This window comes from Eleutherodactylus coqui, chromosome 8, assembly GCF_035609145.1.
Source record: "Eleutherodactylus coqui strain aEleCoq1 chromosome 8, aEleCoq1.hap1, whole genome shotgun sequence".
Lineage (NCBI taxonomy): Eukaryota > Metazoa > Chordata > Amphibia > Anura > Eleutherodactylidae > Eleutherodactylus > Eleutherodactylus coqui.
Window position 1 is genome coordinate 62,549,315 of NC_089844.1, and position 22,897 is coordinate 62,572,211.

The following is a 22,897-nucleotide window of genomic DNA, read 5'->3' on the forward strand; positions in this document are numbered from 1 at the left end:
GCCCATTTACACGTAATGATTGTCATTCAAAACTTGCTCAAACGAATAAGAAAGTGCGCAATAATTGTTACGTCTAACATCGTGCACTTTCTGTTCGCTTTTCCTTTGTCGCTCAGTTTCATCCTGCACAAATATCATCGGCGGGTCGCTCATTTCTCGTTATGTTTAAACACTCCCCGCTCAGTGTTTCACCTAGAATGGGAAACACTGAGCGAGAAGTGAACGGGAAGAGAGCTAGTCTCAATGATGATCTGCCTGTCTAAACATTCTGCGAACAGCTGTGAACCAATTAGCGGTGACGTCACTCACTAGTGCGCTCGTTCAAACGAGAATCGCCTCATGTAAAAAGGGTATTAGGCTGGGTTCACACAGCCATTCCGAGTTAGTCCAGCCTTTCTGTCTTGAGGGTTTGCTTTGAATCCCGAAAAACAAAATTCAGACAAAACCCCAGAAGGAAGCACGGCCATTCAGTAGTCAAATGGAGACCGCTTTTCTGTCGTTTTCACTGTACAGACGTCTAGCTGACTATGCTATTGTATCCGGCACAAATGCTGTGAAGAAATAGAGACCTCGTCACACAGGGGACTTAATTGCGCAAAAATTCTTCACGCAAAAAAAATTGTGACTAACTTCACTAAGGATCATGTGAATGCACGATTTTTCTCAATTAAGTCCTGAGCTTCATTGGCGTTTAAATCGCCCATTCACACGACTGGGAGCGGCGTGTTGCAGAAAAAATGCGCTGCTGTTTGGAATTCCCTCGGTCAGTGGAAATCCTCCTAATGATTTCTAATGTGTAAAATACAGGCACCTGCCCTCTTTTCCGAGCGTTGGACGCAGCTACGGTATACTAGGGAGTTTTTTTTTCCAGCTCCCATAGGAGTCTATGGACACTCCTGCGTTTTGCGTACCAAAGATAGGTCAAGACCTATATTTTTGCGCAGCAGGGAATTTCAGTCGCTGATGTCTTATTATTTTAGTTGTAATTTTTTTCCATGGCTAAAATATCTTCATCTGAACGTTTTCTGGAAAACAAAGGTTCTAATACCCGCAATTTTTCTGCGCGTTTAAGCTAGCTGCGCAAATTTCCCCATGTGAACGAGCCCTTAACTGTGAATAGACATCAGTATTGACACATACTCGGTGGGGAGATATGCTAAGCTCAATGTGCCATCATTCTGGCTCCATTTGGCAAAACAAATCGGTGTACATGTCATGCATTACAATGACTATGTTTTGGTAGATACTTTTTACATCTTATTCGACAGGGGGTGAAAAAAAATAATGAACTGAGCTAATAAGTAGGTGTAAAGTTAGATAAAAGTGTCTTAAGATGGCCTCATAATTAATGACTACTTGAAATATAGTTTGCACACTGGTTTACCCTTCAAGAAGCACATATCGGATAATAATTTTGAGGTATAGCCTAGTATAGCCATCTATAGTAGTGCCTATATATCTGTTGTCAACTAGTGGTCCCATCAATCTTGTATCTATGTAATTCTTAAAACATATGTTTAATATATAAATGTGTTATTAATATTATTTTCTTGTTGTAGGGTTTTAATCATGCACCATCCACACCATGGTATGTCTTTTAGCATCTAAGAGCACTTTGAATTTCAGAATCTTACAATCCATATAATTGAAGGGTGTCCTTCTCACTACATTGTTATTAAATTTTCACTGCTTATCCATCAGGATTATCTATCTATCTATCTCATATCTATCTCATATTTATCTATCTCATCTCTCTCTCTCTCTCTCATATCTATCTATCTATCTATATCTATCTATCTCCTATCTATCTATCTCCTATCTATCTATCTCATATCTATCTATCTATCTCATATCTATCTCATATCTATCTATATCTATCTATCTCCTATCTATCTATCTCCTATCTATCTATCTATCTCATATCTATCTATCTATCTCATATCTATCTCATATCTATCTATCTCATATCTATCTATCTATCTCATATCTATCTCATATCTATCTCTTTCTCTCATATCTATCTATCTATCTATCTATCTATCTATCTATCTATCTATCTATCTATCTATCTATCTATCTATCTATCACACTGATTGTCAGTGAGACATAGGTTGGAGTTGCGATGCTTCATAACCCCCTGTACCAGGGTTGCGGTGCTGTGCTCCCTCCAATCAGCTGATCAGGGAGGGCATTGGAAGTTGGTCCTCCACTGAACTGATATTAATGAACTATCCTAAGGTTAGGTCATCAATATCTAAGTCACAGAAAACTATTTAACAGATACTTGGTTATGTTGGGGTACTACAGCTATAGGGACTTAGACAAGGTGTTCAAAAGTACTGTCCCTTTGCACACCATCCCAGGAAAACATGTTCCAGTTAGGCTTCTTGTCTCGTGACAATCTGAAGCATTAGATTCCAGCGCATTTGTGCAGATGGGTGATTTTCCAATGTGTAAAATCGGCCGGCCAGAAAAGATAGCGCATACGATGCACATTCCGGCTAGGCGCTTTTTTAATGCTAGACAGCTCCGAAAGGCATGGGAGGGAGGAGGAGGGAATTTAGCATGGCAAGCCCTGCTAAAGTCCCTCCCATTGCTGGCAGCTGCCATAGGCTTCTATGGGAGCTTCTATTGAGGCTATCAGCCAGCAAGGGAAGGGGGAGAGACCATAGCAGGGCTTAGCGCTAAGGTCTTTCCCCCCGGCCCATGGAATTCCGGGCTGTGGCATAAACAGGCGAGAAAACGGCTTTCTTCTGTTCAAGCGATTTCCGGCTGCAATGCGGGCGATCAAAAATCACAAAGCCCATGTGAAAGAGGTTTTAGACAGAGCAAGAAATGCCTGAACTTCATGATTAATCAAAAATTTTTGTACACCTATTTTGTTACATACAATGCTTTGTATTTAGTAGAATTAGTTTAATTTAACATATGTTTAAGTTCTTTCCCAATATTTACCATTTCAAGAGAAAAGGTGTATAGGTTTATTATACTAATAACATAAGGATATCACTTTCATCATGATACTGAAATATAGCATAACATTTTATTTCAGGGCCACCTCACTGTCCTCCCCCATGTCAACCCCACCCAGATCCTCACCACCACCCTGGTCATGGTCCCCCCCATCATGGAGGTCATCCTCCTCCCCCCCATGGACCTCATCATGTGCCTCATCCTGAACACCACCATCCTCATGACCACCACCATTCTCATGACCACCACCATCCTCATGGCCACAATGGACATCATGGAAAACATTAGTAGCATGTTATATGGTGAGACTGCTCTAGAGATATCTAAAATATATCACATAATGACTCATTTATTAAGTTTCAGTATAAAATATCAAAGTCATCTTTACATTTAAAATAAAACTAAATGATTTGCAAATTTGTTTTACTTTTTCAGAGTTATTACGTTTATTGATTTGAACTTAATAGCAGTATATCAGTACTTAAAGGGGTTGTCCCGCGCCGAAACGTTTTTTTTTTTTTTTCAATAGCCCCCCCGTTCGGCGCGAGACAAACCCGATGCAGGGGTTTAAAAAAAAAAACGGATAGTACTTACCTGAATCCCCGCGCTCCGGTGACTTCTTACTTACCTTGCGAAGATGGCCGCCGGGATCTTCACCCTCGGTGGACCGCAGGTCTTCTGTGCGGTCCATTGCCGATTCCAGCCTCCTGATTGGCTGGAATCGGCACACGTGACGGGGCGGAGCTACGAGGAGCTGCTCTCCGGCACGAGCGGCCCCATTCAGAAGAAAGAAGACCGGACTGCGCAAGCGCGTCTAATCGGGCGATTAGACGCTGAAAATTAGACGGCACCATGGAGACAGGGACGCCAGCAACGGAACAGGTAAGTGAATAACTTCTGTATGGCTCATATTTAATGCACGATGTATATTACAAAGTGCATTAATATGGCCATACAGAAGTGCTGAACCCCACTTGCTTTCGCGGGACAACCCCTTTAATATCCTTTTGTCTGTGGTAGACAGAGAAACTCTCGTGTGGTCTATAACAACCTCTCAAACATTAAAGGGCCACTAAGATTTTTTTTTCCATTTATTATGTAACTAGCCCCCCAGTTTATATACCGTATATACCGGCGTATAAGGCGACGGGGCGTATAAGACGACCCCCCAACTGTCACCTTATACGCCGGTATACAGTGGAGAAAAAAAAAAAAATTCATTACTCACCTCCCACGGTGTTCTGTCGCGCTCCGGCGGGATGTCGCTCGCTCCGGCAGGCTGTCGCTCGCTCCTCGTCCCCGGCGCAGCATAGCTTTCTGAATGCGGGGCTTGAAATCCCCGCTTCCAGAAAGCTAATACACACGCCGTCAGCCATGACAGCATTGAATGGGTGTGATTGCTAACACGTGCGCCTTCAGCCAATCACAGCCATTCAATGCTGTCATGGCTGACGGCGTGTGTATTAGCTTTCTGGAAGCGGGGATTTCAAGCCCCGCATTCAGAAAGCTATGCTGCGCCGGGGACGAGGAGCGAGCGACAGCCTGCCGGAGCGAGCGACATCCTGCCGGAGCGCGACAGAACGCCGTGGGAGGTGAGTAATAAATTTTTTTTTTTACACTTTTTTTTTTTTGTATTACCGGCGCATAAGACGACCCCCGACTGCAGAGCAGATTTTTCGGGGTTCAAAAGTCGTCTTATACGCCGGTATATACGGTAAGTTACTAGTACTACTTTGTTTAGTTGTTTTTTCTATCTCAGACTTCTGTCCTCTTTCTCCTCAGAGAGTCATGTGATCTCAATTCTGACCAGCTCAGGCCTGCTTGGCATTATGCGTTCAGCTTCTAGTTACTTTCTCAACGTGTGTGATACAAGGCTATATTCTCACAAGTGTTTTTATGTGACTCTTTAGGTGCGATAAAACGTCGTCCGACAATCACGACCACGTGTAGCATTGGATTCCAATGCATTCATTCGCATGGGCATTTATAAAAAACGTCCGGCCGTCAAAGATATGACATTGGCGGCCAAATACGACGGCCAATTTTTTGATGCATCCGGAAAAGATAGATCTTACCTTATGTTTCGACCACGATGACCAGCTGGCGGCTCCAATAGGCTTCTATAGGAGCTGCCGGCAAAGGGAGGGGGAGGCAATTTAACACTGGCTAGCGCTGCTAAAGCATGTCAGCTGGCTCTATTTAACTAATAGAAGCCATGCTGAGCATTTATGCTGGCCGAAGGAATTCTGGGCTGTGGCGTATATACGCTACACCTGTCCATGTGAATAGGCAAGAAAATGCGAAATTTAGCCTTCACTTGGTTGAGGCTTTTTAGTCGCTCATGCGGCCAACGTAAAATCGCAACACCCGTGTGAATGAAGCCTAACATGGTATTTTCACTGGAGTGGCCCTTTAATGGAAGTCTCTCACTTGATTTTACCAGGTTACATTTTATTAAAAGATGTACCACAGGTGGATGATGATAATGAGCACTTTTATTTGATGCCCCAAAGCTGAAATATCCTGCTTACCACGCTTCCCATATGGTTTATCTCCTCTAGTGGTTCAGCTTCTCTCTGTATTATGGTCTGCAAAACAAGGGCCAAATACGGATTAAAAATCCGCATGTCTGAAAGTGGCCTTAGAGAAATTATATACGGCAGCTGAGGATGTTTTTATGTTTCATTCTGATCAGTCTTACTTCTGCATCAGTATGGAGAGGTTCTGTTTTTCATGTAGATTTTCTTCTGGCTACTCCAGTTTTCCCCTAGAAACATAATTGTCAAAGTGCAGTATATCAAAAATAAGTGAACCCTTTGGAATTACCTGGGTTTTTGCATTGTTCACTTACATTTTATCCCTGACTGTTTATTGAATGTACTACCGTATATTCCGGCGTATAAGACAACCACCCAACTGTCGCCTTATACGCCGGGAATATGGTGTAGAAAAAAAAACAGTACTCACCTTCCGCGGCGTTCTTTGGCGCTGCTGCAGGCTGTCGCTCCCTCCTCGTCGCCGACAGAGCTTTGCTTTCAATGCCCCGCCTCCAGAAAGCTAATGCTGTGATTGGCTGACTCAGGCAGCGTCAGCCAATGAAAGCTGGCGCTCTGTTAGCTAATCACAGCCATTCAATGAAATCATTGAATGGCTGTGATTGGCTAACTCAGGCAGCATCAGCCAATCACAGCCATTCAATGATGCCATTGAATGGCTGTGATTGGCTGATGCCACGTGAGGTAGCCAATCACAGCATTAGCTTTCTGGAGGAGGGGATTTCAAGCCCCGCATTCAGAAAGCAATGCTCTGTCGGTGACGAGGAGGGAGTGACAGCCTGCAGCAGCGCCGCAGAACGCCCTGGGGGGTGAGTCCTTTTTTTTTTTTTTGTTGACACTCTTTATTTTTTGCATTACCGGCGTATAAGACGACCCCCGACTGCAGAGCAGATTTTTCAGCGTTAAAAAGTCATCTTAGGCCGCCTGCAGACGAGCGGAAATCCCGCCGCGGGATTTCCCGCGGGATTTCCGCAGCTGAAAGTTTGCATAGGAGTGCATTAAAATACGCACTCCTATGCAGACGGCCGCGGTTTGGCCGCGCGAAATCTCGCGCGGCAAATAAACCGCGGCATGTTCTAATTTTCTGCGGGGCACGCACTCACCCGGCCGCCGGCTCCGGTCTGCGCATGCGCCGGCTGCGCGGCAGCCGGCACATGAAAGAGCCGGGGCCGCCAGGCGCGGGTGAGTACGTGCTCGTCCCTGCAGGCGCTCGGGTCGGATCGCGCAGCGAGAATTTTCGCTGCTGGATCCGACCCGCTCGTCTGCAGGCGGCCTTATACACCAGAATATCTTATACACCAGAATATACGGTAAATAAAAAGCGTGGATGGTATAGTTGTTTGTGTGTTTTTAGGCCTCATGTCCACGGGCAAAATATGATTTAAGATCCGCAGCGGATCTCCCGCAAGCGGATCCGCACCCCATAGGGATGCATTGACCACCCGCGGGGTAGATAAATACCCGCGGATGGTCAATAAAAGTGATTTAAAAAAAAATGGAGCATGAAAAAATCTGGACCATGCTCCATTTTCGTGCGGGGCTCCCGCGGGGACGGCTCCCGCGGGCTTCTATTGAAGCCTATGGAAGCCGTCCGGATCCGCGGGAGACCTAAAATAGGAATTTAAAAGTATTTACCCATCCGGAGCGGACCGCGAAGGTCTTCTATTCCTCACGGCCGGATCTTTCTTGCTTCGGTTCGGTGGATGTGCCCGGCGCATGCGCGCGGCACGTCGACGACGTGTCGGCGACGTGCCGCCGGCGTGACGAATTCATCCGCCGGCCGAAAAAGAAGATCTGGCCGTGAGGAACAGCTGACCTTCCCCGCCCGCTACGGATAGGTAAATTCTTTTAAATTCTTCTTTTCAGCGCTCATGTCCGCGGGGCAGGAGGGACCCGCTGCAGATTCTACATGTAGAATCTGCAGCGGATCTGATTTTCCCCGTGGACATGAGGCCTTAGTTTAGTTAAATTGTGTTTGTCTAAAATTGTTACTTAGATCAAAATAAGACCACATATTATTAGTAAACAATGCAGGAATCCATGTAATTTCAGAGGATTCACTTACTTTTTTTTTGCAACCGTAGTATACAAATTCCGGCAGTGTTACTTATTCCTAATGCTCTATAGGATCAGTTATTACTTTGAACCATCACCATTTGTACATTATTTCAGTTTGTACAGCTTTTTCATGTTGCCTCACTCTATAGTTCTGCATATAGAGCTGTTTGCCAATCACAATGTGTTGAATTACTGTATATTACTCATCAGCTGCAATTAATAAGATTGTAATTACTTCCCACAAATTTATTGCATTATCTTTATTTAGCACTTCCCTATCTACAGTCGCCCCAGACGGCCTCCAGGCAAAACAGATGATGATTCAAGGAATGTAAAATTGTTTAGGCATTGTTTGGGATTGCCATGGTCTCCTGAATACATAATTCACTTCATTGCAGAAATGATATACAGTAGCTGGCGATGGTGTTAAGGTTTCAGTCTGAGAAGCCTTACATCTATATCTGCATAGGGCATGCATCATTTTCATGTAGGCTTTCTTCTGGCTACTCCAGTTTCCCCATAGAAACACTATTGATAAATACCCACCAGATCGCAAGATACCTAGCATACAATACGCTCTTGATGTCACCTGGCATTAACTGGCGGACAGCGTTGTTGTTAAAGATGTTGCATGCACCTTATGAGTATGACTGACGAAAGATAAATGTACCTGAACCATTGCACGCAAATAAAAGTTTGTATACCAGCGGTGGATCCAATAAAAAAACTTTTCCAGCATCTCATCCTGGTGTGAAGTTTCACCTCTCAAACTTTTACGGTTTGTTTTACAAGGTAATGGTCAAACCTTCAGAAACCACACATCCCAGCTATATGAGGCATGCTGCCTGAAATGTGTACCTGCAAGTAATTGGGAGTTGCAAACTTGCAACAAACTCTCAACCACAAGAATAGGCAAAACTTGGCCAATTAATAAATAAATTATTAATTCTACTAAAATGAATGCTAAAAAGACTATTTTCACCTCGCTGACAAAATTGGGATACAGATTAGATGTGTGGGTTGCTTAAAGAAATGATCATAATATTACTTTTTTTAACGAGGCACAATACAGAGATCTCTCCCATAATCTATTTATACCCAGGACTTTGACAGTAACTAGGGAGCACCCTCTACATCTAGAGGAAAGAAGGTTCCTACACCGACATAGAAGGGGGATCTTTACTGTAAGAGCAGTGAGACTATGGAACTCCCTGCTTGAGGACGTGGTGATGGCAAATTTGATAAAAGAGTTTAAGAGGAGCCTGGGTATCTTTTTTGAGCATTATATTACATGTTATAATCACTAATTACTTCAAAACAGTTGTTGATGCGGGGATTATTCCGATCGCTAGATTCAAGTCGAGAAGGAATTTCTTTACCTTATATGGGGAAAATTGGCTTCTACCTCAATTGTTTTTTCTCCCTTCATCTGGATCAACATTGGGGGGGGGGGGGGGGGGGTAATAGGCCCAACTGGATGGACATATGCATTTTTTAGCTTAACATACTATGTTACTATGTTGTTATGTTACTATGTTTCGTTTACTGTTTTTTTCTTTTTCATTGCAGCGTACGATTTCTGAAACATGGGGCAGGACCATGAAGATGACTGCAGTTCATTTGATCCCATCTAATTCCTAAAAATGTTTTCTACTTGCCAGTTATGGTTGTAGACTAAACTTTATAATAGTAATAAAACTTGGGTTTATGTAACTGGAGGATTGACCAATACAAAAACCCTGATGATTAAAATTGATCAACAATGATGAATTATTAATGTCCAAGGAAAACTATGACATAGTGGGAACAACTGAGACATGCTTGGATGAAAGCTACGACTAGGCGGTTAACTTACTGAGTTACATTTTCTTCAAAAAGAATTGTGAAAACAAACAAAAAGTTTGAGGGAATCCGTCAGCTTAAACATGCATCATGTTATAGTGCAGTAGGAGCTGAGCAGACCAATATATAGTTTTATGGGGAAACATTCAGTATAACTTGTATTTTATCCATTTACACTTTTGCCATCTATGAATGACTGTACGATACAGGGGCGGCTGTCAGTCACTCATAGGACCACCAGTTGGACTACTCAGGTTAGAATGTGCAGAGGTTTAAAAGAACATGTGGAATCGCTATAAAGTACACCACAGGTGCAGAGGATTGGTCCCTGGAGGCTTCCAGCCAAGGGGCTTACTTGGCCAGGTTAGGCATAATGATGCTCAGGCTAGACTCGCTAAAAAGTTCACTGGGAGGACCATTCAGAAAGCACCCCAGGGTGGGGTTCAACTAGGAGTTAGTCATAGGGCCATAGACCATCCGGTATGGAGTGCAACGTAGTTTCAAAACCTACAGCTCCCTCATTGAAGAATGCAAGGGCCACATAGTTGGAAAAGAACTGACTGTTTTTACTTGCCAATGGTCAAACAAATAACTGGATACACAAAAGTCTCTTACTTTAGGAGGATGCGGCCTGGTGAAATGCTCGATGTCGCTAGTTGTGGTTCCCTGTTCCTGTCACAGTCACTCACTGTCCATGGGACAGATTTGGGTAGCAGCGAGCTGAGAACCCAATAATACACGGTACAAATGCATTCATGTGAATAAACCCTTAATGATAGAGGTATGATGAGGTTTTGGTCCCATGTCCCCCCATTTACAGCTATCTTATGGATGGGAGTGCAATATAAAGCTGGGTTCACACAGGGCGGATTTGCTGTGGTTTTGCCGCGGATTGCCGTTGCATATCCGCACTGTGGCAAAACCGCTGCGTTTGCAGTGCAATGCAGCACAAATGAGTTTTGCCAAAAAGCTGTTCTCACAGTGCGGATTTTTTCCGCACAGCCGCAGTGCGGAAATGCAACTGCGGCGCGGTTTTTAAAGATGCAGCATGTCCATTCTACTGTCTTTTCCGCAGCGCATTTTTGTCCATAGACCTCTATGGACGCAGCAGTATCCACACCAAAATCCGCAGCAAAAAGTAAAAAAGCGCTGCGGAAAAAAACGCAGAAAAATCCGCAAGCCGAAATTAACCTTTGAAGCGGGTTTGCCGCAGAAGCAGTTCTTCTGCGGATAAAACTGCAACGGAAAAACCGCTGCAAATCCGCCCTGTGTGAACCTTGCCTTAGAGACAGAAGGCTTGCCATGCAAGGGGGGCTTGGTTTGAATAATAAGAGCATCAGGACACATCTTTAATAAAAAAAATATTAGTAAGTGCTTCATATATATGTTTTTTACACATTTCTATGCATAACTGATAAAGTGACCATCTCGTTTAAGAGTGTGCAATGTCAGGTAGCTGCAGCCAAGGCAAACAAGATCATAGGGTACATCAAAAGTGCATAAATGCACATGATGTGCCATAGTTTTACAACTTTGCCAATAACTATTAAGACAGCTCATGGAATATTGTGTACAGTTTTGGGTGCAAGTGCACAAAAAACATAATAGAGCTTGAGTGGGTTCAAAGGTAAGTAGTTAAAGTAGTAAATAGAAAAGGTGGACCACAGTATCCAGAAAGATTAGGAAATTTAGCGTTATTTCATTTAGAAGATAAGACAGCTATAGGGTGACCTATTGAATATTTATAAATATATCGAGGGACAATACAGAGATCTCTCCCATCATAAAACTACTAACGAGCACTTGTCCGTTATATGTATGTATGTGTGTGGGTGCATTTCATGCTCCGCTCCTGGTAACGTCATTGCTCCGCCCCTGGTGACATCATCACAGGTCCTAAAACATATATAAAACACACAGTCTGACTGACAGAAGAACGACAAAAGTAGGGCTCTTGGAAGGGGAGGCAAAAATAATAAAATGAGAATACAACTAAGCTGTTATTATCTCAGACACAACTCAGCAGTCCTGACAGAACACACCAGCCTACCACCACCACAGAGATCTGGTGGGTTGAAGGACCTGCAGTGACATCACTGCTGTGGGAGGAGCCACTGTGCAGTTTGGTAGAAAGTACTGTATACTGGATAAGCCAACGGCAGCCACCAGGACCTGTGATGATGTCACCGTCATGTGATCACCTGTATCGGTGGAGTCAGGGATCCCATAACCAGGGGCTGATCACTGTATCCGGGAGTCTGCTGAGCTGATGATGTCTGGAAATCAGCATGGATGCACCACAGCTGAGTGTGTGATGTGTGTGAATCAGAATGCATGTAGTACAGCTGTGTGTGTAATGTGTGGGGATCATAATAGATGTACCATGCTGCACAGCTGTGTGGTGCATTGCGCCACCAGAAGCACTGGTACTATAATTTCCTAATAATTACTAGTCTATTTATACCCAGGACTGAGACTGTAAAAAGGGGGCATCCTCTACATCTAGAGCAGTGATTTCCAACTGATGTGCCATGAGAACCTGCCATCAGTGCCGCGACTTTCAGATTGGGCATAAATCAGCTGCCATGCATATCCTTCCCCTTCTCTATCAAAATGGCTAGCTTATGTCCAATACCAGCCCAGTATGCAAAAGGCACCTGGCTGTCCTCCAATGACAGTGCAGAGCACATTGCTGTTTGGGCAGGGGCAGTGAGGCATGTACATTGCTGTTTTGGGAGGAGGAAGGGATTGACACCTGTTCATTGGTATATTTTGTAAATGGTAAATAACTTTTTGGTACGGGTGCCCAGAGGTATAAAAAGGGATTTTAGGGGAGCCCCAGGACTAAAAAGGTTAGGAAACACTGGTCCAAAAGAAAGAAAGTTTCTACACCAACACAGAAGGGGGTTCTTTACTGTAAGAGCAGTGAGGCTATTAATCTCTGTACCCAAGGACATAGTGAACTCACTAAAAAAGTTCAAAAGCCTGGATGCGTTGTTGAGTGAAATAATATTACATGTTACAGATGTGATTACCAGATTACTGGAGATACTGTAGGTTGCTGAACCAGCTATTATTCTGATGCAATATTTGGAGTTGCTACTATTACAGATAAATAATGTAGTACACTGCACAAAGTACAAAAAGACAATCTTGATCAAAATATGAAAAAAAGATTAAAAACATATATAGGGTTCATAAAAATAACAGACACTGGCCAATTAACAATAAAATAATACATTTCCTTCCCCATATCTTTCAATTTGATGTTTCTCGATGAGTTACAAGATCACTGAACTTTGATCAGCTTAGAGATTAAAGAGGGTTTTGTCATTACATCAAAAATTTTTCTAACAGCTGATGCCAGGGGCCCTGGTTCAAAAGTTCCATTCAGGCCCCACCCCCTTATTCATACCTAAACTGTACTGCCTGTCCTAATTTTGTGTTTTTTAACACACCTCCTCCCCCATCACAATGATAGGGTGCATTAAAAAGCTCTGTACTATGCATTCACAAACACTGTTCGAAATTGCTCTAAAATACCACACTTTTGAGCTGCGTATTCCAAGATGACAAATATTTTTAAGAAACTGCATACATTAAAAATCGCATGTTTTTTATGCATTTTTAATTGCGTGTAAAGTGTGCAATTATATAAAGTATATACAGGGAGATTTATAACTTATACCAGTGATAGATAGATAGATAGATAGATAGATAGATAGATAGATAGATAGATAGATAGATAGATAGATACCCCATGGACTGAACCACTGGATGAGGAGAGCAGCAGGGCACGCAGATATGGCCGCCTAACAGCAGGAGGCAGGAGCAGCAGGATGATGAATCATCATTGATGACATCATTATCTTGCTCCGATCTGCTTCTTCTCCGCTTGGTAGCACTGCTGGCAGCGTGATTGGTGCGGTGCAGCCAACAGTGCGACCAGCCACTAATGCACTGAATGTGCAATTGTATATGGTGGAGGGCGGCCAATGGACCCCTTCAGTACAGGGGCCTGGTCACTATTGCAACCCTGGCAACCCTTGATGGTATGCCAGTGGCTGATGCCAGGAGTTTGGGTGGTGACACTGCAGCCTTTGATCGGTAACAGTGGTCACCAGAATTGGCACACAGGTTAAATCAATCTGCCACAGGGTTATATCATAGCAAGTATGGGTCTGACACAGCGGTAGAAGTGAAAAACTTTCAGATTGTGACTACAGTAAGTCTGAGACAGTTGGTGTTCTGTAAACTACTGACTGACACCAAAGCTGGATATAGTTGAATTGAACCATGTTCATATTAGTCGTTAACCTGAAGACCACTGCACCATGCGCCTGTAACAAGTTGAGTGCCTCTCTGTTAGGAGAAGGTAATGTTTTTCAACTGAACTGTGTTACTGAAATTATCTGTACTTCTCATGGACGAGGGTTACAAAGAATTACCTGACCCTTTTTGGACTGATTCAGGCTTACAGACTTTTGTATTGTGGGTGATTTATCTTATACTATTAGCTCAAGAAAAGTTGACAAGGAAGCTTTAATATAGTCTCCTACTATTCACCTGCGACTATTCATAAAGGGTGCCCTGCCCTTGTGGAAACTCATTACAGGCAGAGTATTGATTTATCCATGTAGGTCACGGATTACCAAATTGTTTAGATGTAATCTTTTAATAGGTACTGTAAGTAATTAAAAATGTACCATAATTATATCTATAAAAATTCCTGGCCTCCAATGTGAACAAAAACAACATCTGAGCGAAGCTTGTATGTTCTCCCTGTGTTTGTGTGGGTTTCCTCCCACACTCCACAAACATATTCATAGGTAAATCTATACTGTGAGCCCCAATGGGTCCTGGGCCCAATGTTAGTGATGCCAATCGGTGTACAGCACTGTGGAAAATATATCCACTATATCAAATGAAATATCTAAATAAACTATCTATTGTATAATCAGGTCTGCTGATGACAGGTGAAATAAGGATTGGGCTGCTGGAGTTCAACCTACCAGACCCTTCCATTCTAAGGCTTTATTCACATAAGTGTTTTACCGCGGCAATTGCAATTGCAATTGCAAATGCAAAACAAAATCGCCCACTATTCGTTTGCAAGTTACTTCCACTTTCTTTCAGTCAGCATAAAAACTATTGCTGGATCGCAGGCTTCTCGTTCCAAGTAAATGGGAAGGGCTCAGCAAGAAGCCACCAATCCAGCGGCAAAGTCTGTCTGTTTAAACACTCTACATGAGCGCTGATGAGCTTAGCGGTGATGTCAGCACTCGTGCACTTTTTTGATCATTCTACAGAAGCATCACTGCAAATGAGATTTGGGAAGAAAAAGCTTCTATGTGGGTAAAATTGAAGATCCCATTTCTAGCACTATTTTATTAAAACAGGAGCCCTCTGCTGTGAGTCTCATCTGTAGTGGCTGATAAAAGCCGACAACAATGCTCAGGTAACTGCTCTGCAAATTTGCTGTAAAGGTATATGTTCAATTTCTAACCAAGATGTCACCATAGTGCTTGTGGAGTGTGTGCTAATATACATTGTGTGGTAACTTGGGGGTTACTCACTCACAGGAATTGTCATCTTCTCCATCTAAGATGGTTGGCGTCACTCTCACAGAGCCTTTGGACAACCAGATTTCTTGAAACTCTGGTTTCTGCCGGCTTTATTGCAGAAAGCAATGATTTACAGCATCAATATAATGCATATTTACTGGACCATAACACAATTTCTGGGTTGACAACCCACAGTGTCTTTGTCACTATCCCCAACCAGGACATCTAGGGGGCATGCTTCCCTGTCAGACTCGTGACAGACACAGTCAGGTCCGCACCGGACTTCAGGCTTGCAGCTCCTGCAGCTGCCCCAGCATCCTGTCTGCCCCTGAGCAGGAGTGAGTCTGGAGGATTTATCTCCTCCAAGTACAGCTCTACAGCTGTACCAGCTAATTTAGCACTCAGAATTCCTAATTTCATGCCCCATAAAAGCCATCCTGTGAATTGCACTTCTGCAATTGGGGATGGTTACCCTTCAAGGTCCTAGCATTTCTCAACTGTTTCCCCGATCTATCTTGTCAACATAACTTTGCTTATTTTTTGTTCCTTATTGGGATCTTGATGTTTCTAGAAAAATGCCTTTTGGATTCTTGGAGGAATTTGCTCTAGAAATGTACAATACCACTGCCCATCTGATATCCAGAATGTGCCATTTCTTGATCCTCATCTTGAAGATCCAGGAAAGAAAACATTAGACAGATGTTTGGTTAATGTTTCTTAGTGAAGCTACTTTTAGCAGGAATCCAGGCCTAGTGCACAGTAGGAGGCAGTCCCCTAGATCTCAGAGTCAGGGCTCTATTTATATGACAGGGTCATTTGGCAGACATATTTGCAAGCAGAAAGAAAGTTTTGAATGTTAACCATCTCAGTGCTGCATTCTCAGATGATTCACAAGGGTGGATAGGACTACTATTAAGTCCTAGGATGGCGCAAGGGCTTTAAAGACTGGAGCTAAATTGTTTAATTCTACAAAAAAAGTCATGACCTTAGTATTATTGGAGAACTTTCCCTGAAGTATAGCATTAATGGTGGTAAACTAGACTTTTAATGTGTTTAGTTTTAGGCCTTTTTTGAAAGCCACTTTGTAGGAACTGTAAAATGGCTGACAGAGAATCTAAAGCAAGCTTTTTGCTTGCACACCAACAGTCCAAAGAGACATGATTCTATTGTAAACTTGCACTATAGAGGGTCTGCAAGCAGCCATCAGTGTTGTGAACAGGCTTTGAGGGTTTAGCAGTGAGCTTCCAAGTCGTAAACGTCAATGTGGGAGGGGGGGTGGGGGGTGTAGAGGTGTAGATGGATTACCCCCATTTGGAACAATAGATCCTTCTTGGTGGGTAGCTTGCAGTAATTGCCCTTCGATAGGGTCCACACTGGATAAAATCCGCTTGACTTAGCCAGAAAAGGACAGCTATTACTTCTGTTTGCTCATCCAAGACTTTTCAGAGAACTCTGGGTATCAGGGGAAGAGGTGGGAACACATACAGTAGCTCTTTTTTCCAGCTTACTAAGAGACCATCCAGAGCTAGGAATTTCTGAAAATGGTTGAGAGAGCAGAAGTTGTTTACCTTGGTATTCTCCTCCATTTTCAAGGCATCTGGTTCTGTATTCCCCCTCTTCTTCCCTATCTGAGCAAGGATTTGCAGACTGAAGGTCTCCTGCCCCGAAAGCATCACTCTGTGGCTGAGCTGATCTGCCATTATGTTCCGAGCTCCTCTGATATGAATGGTTGAGATCCTTAGTATAATTCTCTCTGACCACTGCATTAATACTTTGCACTCACTGGACATGCGTGGCTTTTGATGTTCCCTTGTATTTTGATGTAGAAAATTGTAGGCAAATTTTTTGATCGGACTTGGACTTGATTGTGAAGATTATTCTCAAACTGGAACAAGTTTAATATGACTGCCTTTAGCTCCTTTATGTTGGACGATAAGCTTTTGCTGTTCCCTTGTCACTTTCTTTGTACCCATAGATTGTCTACATGGGCACCCCAGCTGCTGGAGGAGGCATTCGTAGTGAAAGATTTCTGAGGCTGGAAACCAAGGTACTTTTCTGAGAGCAGATGTTCTGGAAGTAACCACTACTTTAGGTCTTGACGAGTGGACTAAGAAGAACCTGTTCAGAATCTGTCCCATGGCGTATTTTACTATACTTATTTTGCATGCGGGATACCATCACGTCCCACTTTAAATGGCTATGTAGCCTAATGAGTTCCTATTGTGTTCCTTTTCCCCTCAGAATTGCACATCTTCCTGAGTATTGCACATGCACTTGCGCTACCCCATAGACCTCTATAGAGACCTCTGATGTGCAAATACGCACAGAAGTAGAGCATGCTGCACTTTTTTTGCACAAAAACAAAGAAAATATGTGTGAGCCCATTGACATCAACAGGTCCTATTATCTGTGTCTTGCACATGCCCATGTAAAGCCCTCCATTGGCTAAATAGCCATTTAAATTGGGTCTTGTTTGTGTCCTACGCCCCAAAAAAACATGTCTTGCAAGTGGAAAAAGACAGTAAAATATGCAGATGCACATGCAAAAAATACTCTTTGACGGTGCAAATATGTTGCACTGAGTCATGCACAATTGCACAAACGCCCGTGTGAAGCCGCCCTAAATGCTACACTGAGTTTAAGCATGGAAAATCTACAGCATCTACAGTATTTAGACAATGAGTCAGCGCTTTGGTTCTTCCCTTCAGCAATTACAACACTGTAAAGAGGAAAATATGTTAATAGATACAAACTACCACACAGAAAACATGCAAATACTATTTACATTGAAATGGTAAAATGTGCAGGCGATGACTTTATTGCCATAACTCTAAATATGAGTATTACTATGTAGCTGTACAATCAGTCTGAGAGGAGTGCTTGCTCTTGTCACAATGAAGTCAGCTCGCTGCACTGCCATTGTTATGGGGCTAATTAAAGACTGGTTTCAGAGGCACAGAATGCCCTAAAAATTAATTTAGGGTAGCGAGAAAACTGATTGCTATGATTTAAAGCGTGAATAAGAAAATTATAAATCCTGTACATGCCACGTGAAATTTGACAAACTCCTCCCTCTCCTAACTAAATAAAAAGTAGCCGACTTCTCTCAGTATTGGTATTCACTTTACTTTTCCTTGGAGGTTCTAGGATCCGGTACGTAGCATGCACATATATATATATGAATTTATACTTTGTTTTGCAGTCTTAACCTCTCATATATTTAATCTATGCTCTTCTCGGGGGCTCAGCTTGACATGGTGTTTTTAACATATCTAACACCATCCTAAAGTATTTTTCTAGCTTAGTATGTACTAATATTACAGGATGGTCATTTATGTCATACTTTCTGACCTACCTGTATGGTTCAATAGCAAACAGTGATATACTTCAAACCCTGAGTCATATACTTTGATATCATGAAATATGCGAGGAGCTTGATGATGATTCATAGTAATGCTGTGTAATTGGTTGTATATGTTATTATCTATAGCATATATGATACTTTTTGCATGTTTGCTGATACTTTTACTATATTTTGCCATTTATTCAACAACATAAATACCATTGAAGCAGCCCACACAGCTGCCGTAGGGTCCATCAGAAGGTGGTTTTTCCATCTATTATTGATGGCAAGAGAACTGAACCAACAGACTTACACAGTAGATTAATGTCAGCCAAACATGCCAATTTTGTTGGGACCGGCCAACCAACTAATGCAGTACTTCCGAAACTCCAGTCCTCATGACCCTTCAACAGGTCCCGTTTTCAGGATTTTCATAGTATTGCACAGGTGATGTAATTATTGTCAGTGCCTCAGCCATTGCCAGCAGGTCAGGTATTCAGGATATCCTATAGAGAAAACACTTGTGGCAATGTCTGACGCAGTGAGACATCCTTAGGACCCTTTTCTATGGAATAGCTGTTCAGTTTAAACACTGTTAGTATTTAAAGAGTAATACTAAAATATAAAAACTTTCGAATTTCAATTATGTGCCTTTCTTAATTTTTCAGGATTCTTCAACATGATCGGGTTAAACATTGGATTTGGTGGTTAGTAATGAATTATATTTTAACATAACGAGTTGAATAATTTATGTAACTTTGAAACTTTTTAATATAAATGTGCTTATGTGACAGCCAGTCTAATAACTAAGGAGAGTGAAAATTACTTTATTTACAAAGATGACATTTTTTATACTGAAAAATCACTCTATATTGCTGGTCTCAGGAATAAAGAAATATGTCTGATCTGTTTTCAAAGCAGCTGCTCATGCGCACTGCTGGTACATTTGGATGTTGTAGGTGTCTGCATAGTAACATTGTCCCTGAAGCAATAGAACAGTCTTGCAGTAATAAAGATGGAGCGCTTGCAACTTCCCAGCCTCGGTGCAGTAGTCGGATCTGGTGTGTAGTGTTTCTAGGCTGAGGTCCAACCCCTGCTTATCCCACTTATAAAAAATAAATCTTGTTATTTGTATAGAGCCAACTTATTCCGCAGCGCTTTCAGGTAATTATTACTTATTACCCCCCACCAAGCTGGGTTCTCATTTTACCGACCTCGGAAGGATGGAAGGCTACCTGATTCATGCGGGGATTGAACTTGCAACCATCAGGTCGTAAGCGAGAGATTTTACTCTGCGCCATACTTATATTGAGGAATGGCAGCCTAGTAACTCCTGGGTGATTCTATACATTTTTCATCAAAAAATACAGGAGAGATATGGAGAACAACACCCCCCCCACCACCCCACACACACACAGGAGAGTGTTAAGATATGTGATTATGAAAACTTACCAATACTGTAATTATTAAATATGCACTATGGTTGAAATGTTTGTATGTTCACACTACATCTTATGCTATTGTACTGTTGCAACATCCAGTACGGTTGTGTTGACATGATATCCGATTTGATTATAATGGCACTAGACCATCAATTTACGGGAGCTATTTCTGATAATATGTCAGGCGTCGTTCACACAGAGCTATTGTACACTCTGTACGACGCAGTTCGGAGATTCCATGACAACTGCTGAAAACAGTACAGTGATGGAATCCCAGAATAGAAAAGGAAGCATTCACTTGAATTGTGAATCGGACACTACTTTGGTGTCCATTTAACAAGATTCTCGTTTCTTCCCGTTATATTTGGAGTAGACAATAATGTAGTTTACTGCACTTTTCTGTATTCAAATATAACAGAAATAAATGATTAATGATTAATTTTACATTTTTTAAACTGCCCATAAAAAATTTTGACTGTCCGTGATTTTTGGTAAATTTGTCCAAAAAAATGAAAATGGCAATTGGCAACCCTTTTGTCAGTGTTTGTTGGGGCAAGGGTCTGTACTATCTTATGTTGCTCATACAAGTCTACGAAGAGTAGAGGAGGAACTGCTGAAGGGAGACAAAAGCAGAGAGATTTAGCTGCAGCTTCTAGTAAGTTTTTTTTATATCACCCTACACATCTACACTGCTCAGTAATGCTGTATAATTGCTTCCATGCTGCTGCTGATCTGTGTGTTAGAAATAAATAGAGATAAAGGAGCATGATCTCCTCTTCTTTATAAGTGCTTTGTATGGGAGACATTATAGCATCTAGTCTCTACTCACCAACTTATGGAACACTAAGAATTAGATAAAGAGCCTGTAAAGGTGAAGGTCCCTTCCAACTCTACCAGTCTATGAGTCTAAAACAGAGAACACATTCATAAGAACACTACACCCTTAGTCTCCCTAGTGAATGGAGCAGTGGCACACATGTAAGACCACTGCTTTATTTACTGTCACTGGAAATAGTTGAGCTTGGTTATCTCCCTCAGTCCTACGGAAGTTAATGGAGTGGTGGTCACACATGCGCATCACGTATTCATTCACTAGGAGAATTTGGGTGCTCCTTTCTTGTGTTCCCTGATGGTCCCATTGGGCAGACTTTGAGCCGTGCTACCTTTATCACCTATCCCGTTATAAATCACTTACTTCGTCATACCCTATGATAATCATTCGATTCTGAGGTTTGTCCTGATCTAATGCCATCTTTTTTCAGTTGGTGGTATCGCCCCTTTCCTTGGTCTTGGATATGGGCTTGGAGGATATGGAAGATATGGAGGATATGGAGGATATGGACCATATGGTGGATTTGGTGGATATGGAGGATATCCCGGTGGCTATGGATTTGGATTTCCTCGCCGTGGAAACTGGAATCGTGGATATTATGGCTTCCACAATCGTGGTCATCACGGTGGTCGCTGGTAAAATGTACAGACAATGGTAAATATACATTTACATAGATATTAATATAATTCAGATGAATTATTCCCCAATCTTTACTTGCAGTTTTTTGTACTTTGAAATGATGGTGCTCCTGGGCATGGAAGTAAGGTAACAAGCAGGAGCTAAGAACTGAGCTTGTAAAATAGGTTGTTTCTAGTACTGAAACGGCTGAGCACAGAATTAGATCTTTTTTACTCGAAGCTCTACAAAACCCATAATTTCCTATATTTTTAGATTTTAAATTAGTAAACAATTGAATTAATATGCAACATCTCTGTCATGTTATTCCTATAGTATATTCCCACATGCAAGTTTTGAAGTGGGTTTTTTTTGGTCATTTTGGTGCAGTTTTTTGTGAAAATGAAAAAAAAATGGCATTTTCGTACTATTTTTATAAAAACAAAAATTTAAATTACCTCGACAAACTGCATTAAACCCTGGTTTGATGTGAAAATTGTCCCTCTATACGTTGATTATTGCAATTAAGCTATGGTTACACGGCAGCATTGGCTATGCAGGGTTTGTGATATCAAAAATCGTATTGCAGCCCTGCAATCTTCTAATCTAATAAAAGTCAATGCAGGTCAAGCAAAGTTGAATTTTTTGTGATCTGCAGACTGGAACGTCACCCGCATTGACTTCTATTAGATTAGAAGATTGCAGGGCATTGGTTATGCAACTCATGCTGTGGCCAAAGTTACCCTGCACCCTAGCCTATTCGACATGATATATTTTAAATATGGTTTTAGATGGCCGAATCTATGTATGTGTATAGATTTTAGTCTTCAGGGCATTATCATTATCAGCAGAGCTTGTTAGTCTGGATTTGTATAAGGTCTTTATTTTAATTGCCAGTTTATGCAGCCTTTTATCTATTTATATAGTTGTCAGCAAAATGATCAACAGCTAGGAGTTGGTTGCATTGTAGTATTGCACATTTGCATTTATTTGCATGATACAGACAACCCCCTAGTGTCATGTCAGGGCATTACAAGCTAATAGAGTAGAGTCCGCTCTTGAGTTCACTGCTCTTTTGTGCTCTGATATTTATGCTGTGGACATATACATGTTTATTGATCCTTTTTTTTAATTTCCTCTGATTTAGAAGAAATTTGGGCAATCCGAAGAAAATGATTTGGATCCCATATGTAACATTTAAGAAACCCCTACTGAGTGAATATACAAAATTTTTTGGATAACATAATTTGTATTATTAATAATGCAATAAATATGATTCCTTCTGCATCATGCCTTACAGTCTCTGATTTCACTTCATAATTGTATAATGAAACAAATAAGTAAATAATCATCATGGGAATGTGTATGAGATAGCTGTCAATCAAACAATAGTTCAGTTTGTAAAGTCCTATGATGTGCCTGATACCTGTGAATCCTCCTGGGTTTTGTCACATCACATCTTGTTAGACAACCTCGCTCTACAAGAGACTACAAGGGGTGTATTACGTCTATGATGTATGAAGATTATGGGCCCTCATTAGCCTAAAGTTTTTAAATAACACATACTACATAGAAATAGTACCATAACCAAATTTATTACATAGATACGAAAACATAACCGAGCTCACTACATATACATGACAACAGAACTGAGTTTACAGCATAGATACAAT

At 41.8% G+C, this 22,897-nt stretch overlaps 2 long non-coding RNA genes across 3 annotated transcripts in view; both read left to right on the plus strand.

The window, feature by feature from the left end:
• LOC136577488 (uncharacterized) overlaps positions 1 to 9,322 on the plus strand; it is a 34,714-nt gene extending 25,392 nt beyond the window's left edge. For both annotated transcript variants that reach the window (XR_010786495.1, XR_010786493.1), the window contains exons 2-4: positions 1,560 to 1,588; positions 3,053 to 3,275; positions 9,156 to 9,322. This is a non-coding gene — a long non-coding RNA (uncharacterized lncRNA). The remainder of the gene's footprint in view (positions 1 to 1,559; positions 1,589 to 3,052; positions 3,276 to 9,155) is intronic.
• Positions 9,323 to 18,034: 8,712 nt separating this feature from the next.
• Positions 18,035 to 22,511, plus strand: LOC136577489 (uncharacterized). The gene is made up of 4 exons (XR_010786496.1): positions 18,035 to 18,145; positions 19,004 to 19,042; positions 21,040 to 21,263; positions 22,372 to 22,511. It is a non-coding gene; the product is annotated as an uncharacterized lncRNA (long non-coding RNA).
• The last annotated feature ends 386 nt before the right edge of the window (positions 22,512 to 22,897 follow it).